Source organism: Brachyhypopomus gauderio, unplaced genomic scaffold, assembly GCF_052324685.1.
Source record: "Brachyhypopomus gauderio isolate BG-103 unplaced genomic scaffold, BGAUD_0.2 sc173, whole genome shotgun sequence".
In the NCBI taxonomy this organism is placed as follows: Eukaryota; Metazoa; Chordata; class Actinopteri; order Gymnotiformes; family Hypopomidae; genus Brachyhypopomus; species Brachyhypopomus gauderio.
In genome coordinates this window covers 183,732-190,000 of record NW_027506994.1, presented here as the reverse complement: position 1 = coordinate 190,000, position 6,269 = coordinate 183,732, and the positions used below count along the sequence as shown (strand labels likewise).

At 37.9% G+C, this 6,269-nt stretch overlaps 14 non-coding genes across 14 annotated transcripts; all 14 read right to left on the bottom strand.

The window, feature by feature from the left end:
- Positions 1-59: 59 nt before the first annotated feature.
- Positions 60-169, bottom strand: trnal-caa (transfer RNA leucine (anticodon CAA)). The gene is made up of 2 exons: positions 132-169; positions 60-105 (listed from the first exon to the last, which is right to left on the bottom strand). It is a non-coding gene; the product is annotated as a tRNA-Leu (tRNA).
- A 457-nt stretch (positions 170-626) lies between these two features.
- Positions 627-736, bottom strand: trnal-caa (transfer RNA leucine (anticodon CAA)). Its single transcript has 2 exons — positions 699-736; positions 627-672 (listed from the first exon to the last, which is right to left on the bottom strand). It is a non-coding gene; the product is annotated as a tRNA-Leu (tRNA).
- A 549-nt stretch (positions 737-1,285) lies between these two features.
- Positions 1,286-1,395, bottom strand: trnal-caa (transfer RNA leucine (anticodon CAA)). Its single transcript has 2 exons — positions 1,358-1,395; positions 1,286-1,331 (listed from the first exon to the last, which is right to left on the bottom strand). It is a non-coding gene; the product is annotated as a tRNA-Leu (tRNA).
- A 220-nt stretch (positions 1,396-1,615) lies between these two features.
- On the bottom strand, positions 1,616-1,725 carry trnal-caa (transfer RNA leucine (anticodon CAA)). The gene is made up of 2 exons: positions 1,688-1,725; positions 1,616-1,661 (listed from the first exon to the last, which is right to left on the bottom strand). It is a non-coding gene; the product is annotated as a tRNA-Leu (tRNA).
- Positions 1,726-1,944: 219 nt separating this feature from the next.
- trnal-caa (transfer RNA leucine (anticodon CAA)) lies at positions 1,945-2,054 on the bottom strand. The gene is made up of 2 exons: positions 2,017-2,054; positions 1,945-1,990 (listed from the first exon to the last, which is right to left on the bottom strand). It is a non-coding gene; the product is annotated as a tRNA-Leu (tRNA).
- Positions 2,055-2,274: 220 nt separating this feature from the next.
- trnal-caa (transfer RNA leucine (anticodon CAA)) lies at positions 2,275-2,384 on the bottom strand. Its single transcript has 2 exons — positions 2,347-2,384; positions 2,275-2,320 (listed from the first exon to the last, which is right to left on the bottom strand). It is a non-coding gene; the product is annotated as a tRNA-Leu (tRNA).
- Positions 2,385-2,841: 457 nt separating this feature from the next.
- Positions 2,842-2,951, bottom strand: trnal-caa (transfer RNA leucine (anticodon CAA)). The gene is made up of 2 exons: positions 2,914-2,951; positions 2,842-2,887 (listed from the first exon to the last, which is right to left on the bottom strand). It is a non-coding gene; the product is annotated as a tRNA-Leu (tRNA).
- Positions 2,952-3,171: 220 nt separating this feature from the next.
- On the bottom strand, positions 3,172-3,281 carry trnal-caa (transfer RNA leucine (anticodon CAA)). The gene is made up of 2 exons: positions 3,244-3,281; positions 3,172-3,217 (listed from the first exon to the last, which is right to left on the bottom strand). It is a non-coding gene; the product is annotated as a tRNA-Leu (tRNA).
- Positions 3,282-3,831: 550 nt separating this feature from the next.
- On the bottom strand, positions 3,832-3,941 carry trnal-caa (transfer RNA leucine (anticodon CAA)). Its single transcript has 2 exons — positions 3,904-3,941; positions 3,832-3,877 (listed from the first exon to the last, which is right to left on the bottom strand). It is a non-coding gene; the product is annotated as a tRNA-Leu (tRNA).
- Positions 3,942-4,398: 457 nt separating this feature from the next.
- Positions 4,399-4,508, bottom strand: trnal-caa (transfer RNA leucine (anticodon CAA)). The gene is made up of 2 exons: positions 4,471-4,508; positions 4,399-4,444 (listed from the first exon to the last, which is right to left on the bottom strand). It is a non-coding gene; the product is annotated as a tRNA-Leu (tRNA).
- Positions 4,509-4,728: 220 nt separating this feature from the next.
- Positions 4,729-4,838, bottom strand: trnal-caa (transfer RNA leucine (anticodon CAA)). Its single transcript has 2 exons — positions 4,801-4,838; positions 4,729-4,774 (listed from the first exon to the last, which is right to left on the bottom strand). It is a non-coding gene; the product is annotated as a tRNA-Leu (tRNA).
- Positions 4,839-5,058: 220 nt separating this feature from the next.
- Positions 5,059-5,168, bottom strand: trnal-caa (transfer RNA leucine (anticodon CAA)). The gene is made up of 2 exons: positions 5,131-5,168; positions 5,059-5,104 (listed from the first exon to the last, which is right to left on the bottom strand). It is a non-coding gene; the product is annotated as a tRNA-Leu (tRNA).
- Positions 5,169-5,717: 549 nt separating this feature from the next.
- Positions 5,718-5,827, bottom strand: trnal-caa (transfer RNA leucine (anticodon CAA)). The gene is made up of 2 exons: positions 5,790-5,827; positions 5,718-5,763 (listed from the first exon to the last, which is right to left on the bottom strand). It is a non-coding gene; the product is annotated as a tRNA-Leu (tRNA).
- Positions 5,828-6,047: 220 nt separating this feature from the next.
- trnal-caa (transfer RNA leucine (anticodon CAA)) lies at positions 6,048-6,157 on the bottom strand. Its single transcript has 2 exons — positions 6,120-6,157; positions 6,048-6,093 (listed from the first exon to the last, which is right to left on the bottom strand). It is a non-coding gene; the product is annotated as a tRNA-Leu (tRNA).
- Positions 6,158-6,269: the final 112 nt, after the last annotated feature.

Genomic DNA, 6,269 nt, shown 5'->3' with positions numbered 1-6,269 from the left:
TGAGCTCTTGTGTTGAATGTTCCAGCAAAACTAGAATCATTTGTTGATTGAAAAACACTTGTCAGAAGTGGGATTTGAACCCACGCCTCCTTTGGGAGACCAGAAATCCCAACTTTTGGAAGTTTTATCAACTTGAGTCTGGCGCCTTAGACCCCTCGGCCATTCTGACTGGTCGTGTTTTTGCTTGTTAGAAATCAGACTTATAATGATTAGGCAGTCAAAACTGAAGATTTCAAGAAAAGCAATAAACCTGAAATTACATTGTCCAAGTATGTTCAATTATGATGTCACAGGAGTTTCTTTCTTTCTCTCATTTACTCATTATATAATGAGCTCTTGTGTTGAATGTTCCAGCAAAACTAGATTCATTTGTTGATGGAAAAACACTTGCCAGAAGTGGGATTTGAAACCACGCCTCTTTTGGGAAAACAGAAACCCCTACTTTTGGAAGTTTCATCAACTTGAGTCTGGCGCCTTAGACCGCTCGGCCATTCTGACTGGAGTTGAACCTTGTTCACTTATAATGTCACAAGAGTTTCTTTATTTCTCTCATTTACTCATTATATAATGAGCTATTGTGTTTGTAGTTCTATCAAAACTAGATTCATTTGTTGATTGAAAACACTTGTCAGAAGTGGGATTTGAACCCACGCCTCCTTTGGGAGACCAGAAATCCCAACTTTTGGAAGTTTTATCAACTTGAGTCTGGCGCCTTAGACCCCTCGGCCATTCTGACTGGTGGTATTTTTGCTTGTTAGAAATCAGACTTATTAATGATTAGGCAGTCAAAACTGAAGATTTCAAGAAAAGCAATAAACCTGAAATTACATTGTTGAAGCTTGTTCAATTATGATGTCACAGGAGTTTCTTTCTTTCTCTCATTTACTCACTATGTAATGAGCTCTTGTGTTGAATGTTCCAGCAAAACTAGAATCATTTGTTGATTGAAAAACACTTGTCAGAAGTGGGATTTGAACTCACGCCTCCTTTGGGAGACCAGAAAACCCAACTTTTGGAAGTTTTATCAACTTGAGTCTGGCGCCTTAGACCGCTCGGCCATTCTGACTGGTGGTATTTTTGCTTGTTAGAAATCAGACTTATTAATGATTAGGCAGTCAAAACTGAAGATTTCAAGAAAAGCAATAAACCTGAAATTACATTGTTGAAGCTTGTTCAATTATGATGTCACAGGAGTTTCTTTCTTTCTCTCATTTACTCACTATATAATGAGCTCTTGTGTTGAAAGTTCCAGCAAAACTAGATTCATTTGTTGATTGAAAACACTTGTCAGAAGTGGGATTTGAACCCACGCCTCCTTTGGGAGACCAGAAATCCCAACTTTTGGAAGTTTTATCAACTTGAGTCTGGCGCCTTAGACCGCTCGGCCATTCTGACTGGTGGTATTTTTGCTTGTTAGAAATCAGACTTATTAATGATTAGGCAGTCAAAACTGAAGATTTCAAGAAAAGCAATAAACCTGAAATTACATTGTTGAAGCTTGTTCAATTATGATGTCACAGGAGTTTCTTTCTTTCTCTCATTTACTCACTATATAATGAGCTCTTGTGTTGAAAGTTCCAGCAAAACTACATTCATTTGTTGATGGAAAAACACTTGTCAGAAGTGGGATTAGAACCCACGCCTCCTTTGGGAGACCAGAAAACCCAACTTTTGGAAGTTTTATCAACTTGAGTCTGGCGCCTTAGACCGCTCGGCCATTCTGACTGGTGGTATTTTTGCTTGTTAGAAATCAGTCTTATTAATGATTAGGCAGTCAAAACTGAAGATTTCAAGAAAAGCAATAAACCTGAAATTACATTGTTGAAGCTTGTTCAATTATGATGTCACAGGAGTTTCTTTCTTTCTCTCATTTACTCACTATATAATGAGCTCTTGTGTTGAAAGTTCCAGCAAAACTAGATTCATTTGTTGATTGAAAACACTTGTCAGAAGTGGGATTTGAACCCACGCCTCCTTTGGGAGACCAGAAATCCCAACTTTTGGAAGTTTTATCAACTTGAGTCTGGCGTCTTAGACCGCTCGGCCATTCTGACTGGTGGTATTTTTGCTTGTTAGAAATCAGACTTATTAATGATTAGGCAGTCAAAACTGAAGATTTCAAGAAAAGCAATAAACCTGAAATTACATTGTTGAAGCTTGTTCAATTATGATGTCACAGGAGTTTCTTTCTTTCTCTCATTTACTCACTATGTAATGAGCTCTTGTGTTGAATGTTCCAGCAAAACTAGAATCATTTGTTGATTGAAAAACACTTGTCAGAAGTGGGATTTGAACCCACGCCTCCTTTGGGAGACCAGAAATCCCAACTTTTGGAAGTTTTATCAACTTGAGTCTGGCGCCTTAGACCCCTCGGCCATTCTGACTGGTCGTGTTTTTGCTTGTTAGAAATCAGACTTATAATGATTAGGCAGTCAAAACTGAAGATTTCAAGAAAAGCAATAAACCTGAAATTACATTGTCCAAGTATGTTCAATTATGATGTCACAGGAGTTTCTTTCTTTCTCTCATTTACTCATTATATAATGAGCTCTTGTGTTGAATGTTCCAGCAAAACTAGATTCATTTGTTGATGGAAAAACACTTGCCAGAAGTGGGATTTGAAACCACGCCTCTTTTGGGAAAACAGAAACCCCTACTTTTGGAAGTTTCATCAACTTGAGTCTGGCGCCTTAGACCGCTCGGCCATTCTGACTGGAGTTGAACCTTGTTCACTTATAATGTCACAAGAGTTTCTTTATTTCTCTCATTTACTCATTATATAATGAGCTATTGTGTTTGTAGTTCTATCAAAACTAGATTCATTTGTTGATTGAAAACACTTGTCAGAAGTGGGATTTGAACCCACGCCTCCTTTGGGAGACCAGAAATCCCAACTTTTGGAAGTTTTATCAACTTGAGTCTGGCGCCTTAGACCCCTCGGCCATTCTGACTGGTGGTATTTTTGCTTGTTAGAAATCAGACTTATTAATGATTAGGCAGTCAAAACTGAAGATTTCAAGAAAAGCAATAAACCTGAAATTACATTGTTGAAGCTTGTTCAATTATGATGTCACAGGAGTTTCTTTCTTTCTCTCATTTACTCACTATATAATGAGCTCTTGTGTTGAAAGTTCCAGCAAAACTACATTCATTTGTTGATGGAAAAATACTTGTCAGAAGTGGGATTAGAACCCACGCCTCCTTTGGGAGACCAGAAAACCCAACTTTTGGAAGTTTTATCAACTTGAGTCTGGCGCCTTAGACCGCTCGGCCATTCTGACTGGTGGTATTTTTGCTTGTTAGAAATCAGTCTTATTAATGATTAGGCAGTCAAAACTGAAGATTTCAAGAAAAGCAATAAACCTGAAATTACTTTGTTGAAGTATGTTCAATTATGATGTCACAGGAGTTTCTTTCTTTCTCTCATTTACTCACTATATAATGAGCTCTTGTGTTGAAAGTTCCAGCAAAACTACATTCATTTGTTGATGGAAAAACACTTGTCAGAAGTGGGATTTGAACCCACGCCTCCTTTGGGAGACCAGAAAACCCAACTTTTGGAAGTTTTATCAACTTGAGTCTGGCGCCTTAGACCGCTCCGCCATTCTGACTGCTGGTACTTTTGCTAGTTAGAAATCAGACTTATTAATGATTAGGCAGTCAAAACTGAAGATTTCAAGAAAAGCAATAAACCTGAAATTACATTGTTGAAGCTTGTTCAATTATGATGTCACAGGAGTTTCTTTCTTTCTCTCATTTACTCACTATGTAATGAGCTCTTGTGTTGAATGTTCCAGCAAAACTAGAATCATTTGTTGATTGAAAAACACTTGTCAGAAGTGGGATTTGAACCCACGCCTCCTTTGGGAGACCAGAAATCCCAACTTTTGGAAGTTTTATCAACTTGAGTCTGGCGCCTTAGACCCCTCGGCCATTCTGACTGGTCGTGTTTTTGCTTGTTAGAAATCAGACTTATAATGATTAGGCAGTCAAAACTGAAGATTTCAAGAAAAGCAATAAACCTGAAATTACATTGTCCAAGTATGTTCAATTATGATGTCACAGGAGTTTCTTTCTTTCTCTCATTTACTCATTATATAATGAGCTCTTGTGTTGAATGTTCCAGCAAAACTAGATTCATTTGTTGATGGAAAAACACTTGCCAGAAGTGGGATTTGAAACCACGCCTCTTTTGGGAAAACAGAAACCCCTACTTTTGGAAGTTTCATCAACTTGAGTCTGGCGCCTTAGACCGCTCGGCCATTCTGACTGGAGTTGAACCTTGTTCACTTATAATGTCACAAGAGTTTCTTTATTTCTCTCATTTACTCATTATATAATGAGCTATTGTGTTTGTAGTTCTATCAAAACTAGATTCATTTGTTGATTGAAAACACTTGTCAGAAGTGGGATTTGAACCCACGCCTCCTTTGGGAGACCAGAAATCCCAACTTTTGGAAGTTTTATCAACTTGAGTCTGGCGCCTTAGACCCCTCGGCCATTCTGACTGGTGGTATTTTTGCTTGTTAGAAATCAGACTTATTAATGATTAGGCAGTCAAAACTGAAGATTTCAAGAAAAGCAATAAACCTGAAATTACATTGTTGAAGCTTGTTCAATTATGATGTCACAGGAGTTTCTTTCTTTCTCTCATTTACTCACTATATAATGAGCTCTTGTGTTGAAAGTTCCAGCAAAACTACATTCATTTGTTGATGGAAAAATACTTGTCAGAAGTGGGATTAGAACCCACGCCTCCTTTGGGAGACCAGAAAACCCAACTTTTGGAAGTTTTATCAACTTGAGTCTGGCGCCTTAGACCGCTCGGCCATTCTGACTGGTGGTATTTTTGCTTGTTAGAAATCAGTCTTATTAATGATTAGGCAGTCAAAACTGAAGATTTCAAGAAAAGCAATAAACCTGAAATTACTTTGTTGAAGTATGTTCAATTATGATGTCACAGGAGTTTCTTTCTTTCTCTCATTTACTCACTATATAATGAGCTCTTGTGTTGAAAGTTCCAGCAAAACTACATTCATTTGTTGATGGAAAAACACTTGTCAGAAGTGGGATTTGAACCCACGCCTCCTTTGGGAGACCAGAAAACCCAACTTTTGGAAGTTTTATCAACTTGAGTCTGGCGCCTTAGACCGCTCGGCCATTCTGACTGCTGGTACTTTTGCTAGTTAGAAATCAGACTTATTAATGATTAGGCAGTCAAAACTGAAGATTTCAAGAAAAGCAATAAACCTGAAATTACATTGTCCAAGTATGTTCAATTATGATGTCACAGGAGTTTCTTTCTTTCTCTCATTTACTCACTATGTAATGAGCTCTTGTGTTGAATGTTCCAGCAAAACTAGAATCATTTGTTGATTGAAAAACACTTGTCAGAAGTGGGATTTGAACTCACGCCTCCTTTGGGAGACCAGAAAACCCAACTTTTGGAAGTTTTATCAACTTGAGTCTGGCGCCTTAGACCGCTCTGCCATTCTGACTGGTGGTATTTTTGCTTGTTAGAAATCAGACTTATTAATGATTAGGCAGTCAAAACTGAAGATTTCAAGAAAAGCAATAAACCTGAAATTACATTGTTGAAGCTTGTTCAATTATGATGTCACAGGAGTTTCTTTCTTTCTCTCATTTACTCACTATATAATGAGCTCTTGTGTTGAAAGTTCCAGCAAAACTAGATTCATTTGTTGATTGAAAACACTTGTCAGAAGTGGGATTTGAACCCACGCCTCCTTTGGGAGACCAGAAATCCCAACTTTTGGAAGTTTTATCAACTTGAGTCTGGCGCCTTAGACCGCTCGGCCATTCTGACTGGTGGTATTTTTGCTTGTTAGAAATCAGACTTATTAATGATTAGGCAGTCAAAACTGAAGATTTCAAGAAAAGCAATAAACCTGAAATTACATTGTTGAAGCTTGTTCAATTATGATGTCACAGGAGTTTCTTTCTTTCTCTCATTTACTCACTATGTAATGAGCTCTTGTGTTGAATGTTCCAGCAAAACTAGAATCATTTGTTGATTGAAAAACACTTGTCAGAAGTGGGATTTGAACCCACGCCTCCTTTGGGAGACCAGAAATCCCAACTTTTGGAAGTTTTATCAACTTGAGTCTGGCGCCTTAGACCCCTCGGCCATTCTGACTGGTCGTGTTTTTGCTTGTTAGAAATCAGACTTATAATGATTAGGCAGTCAAAACTGAAGATTTCAAGAAAAGCAATAAACCTGAAATTACATTGTCCAAGTATGTTCAATT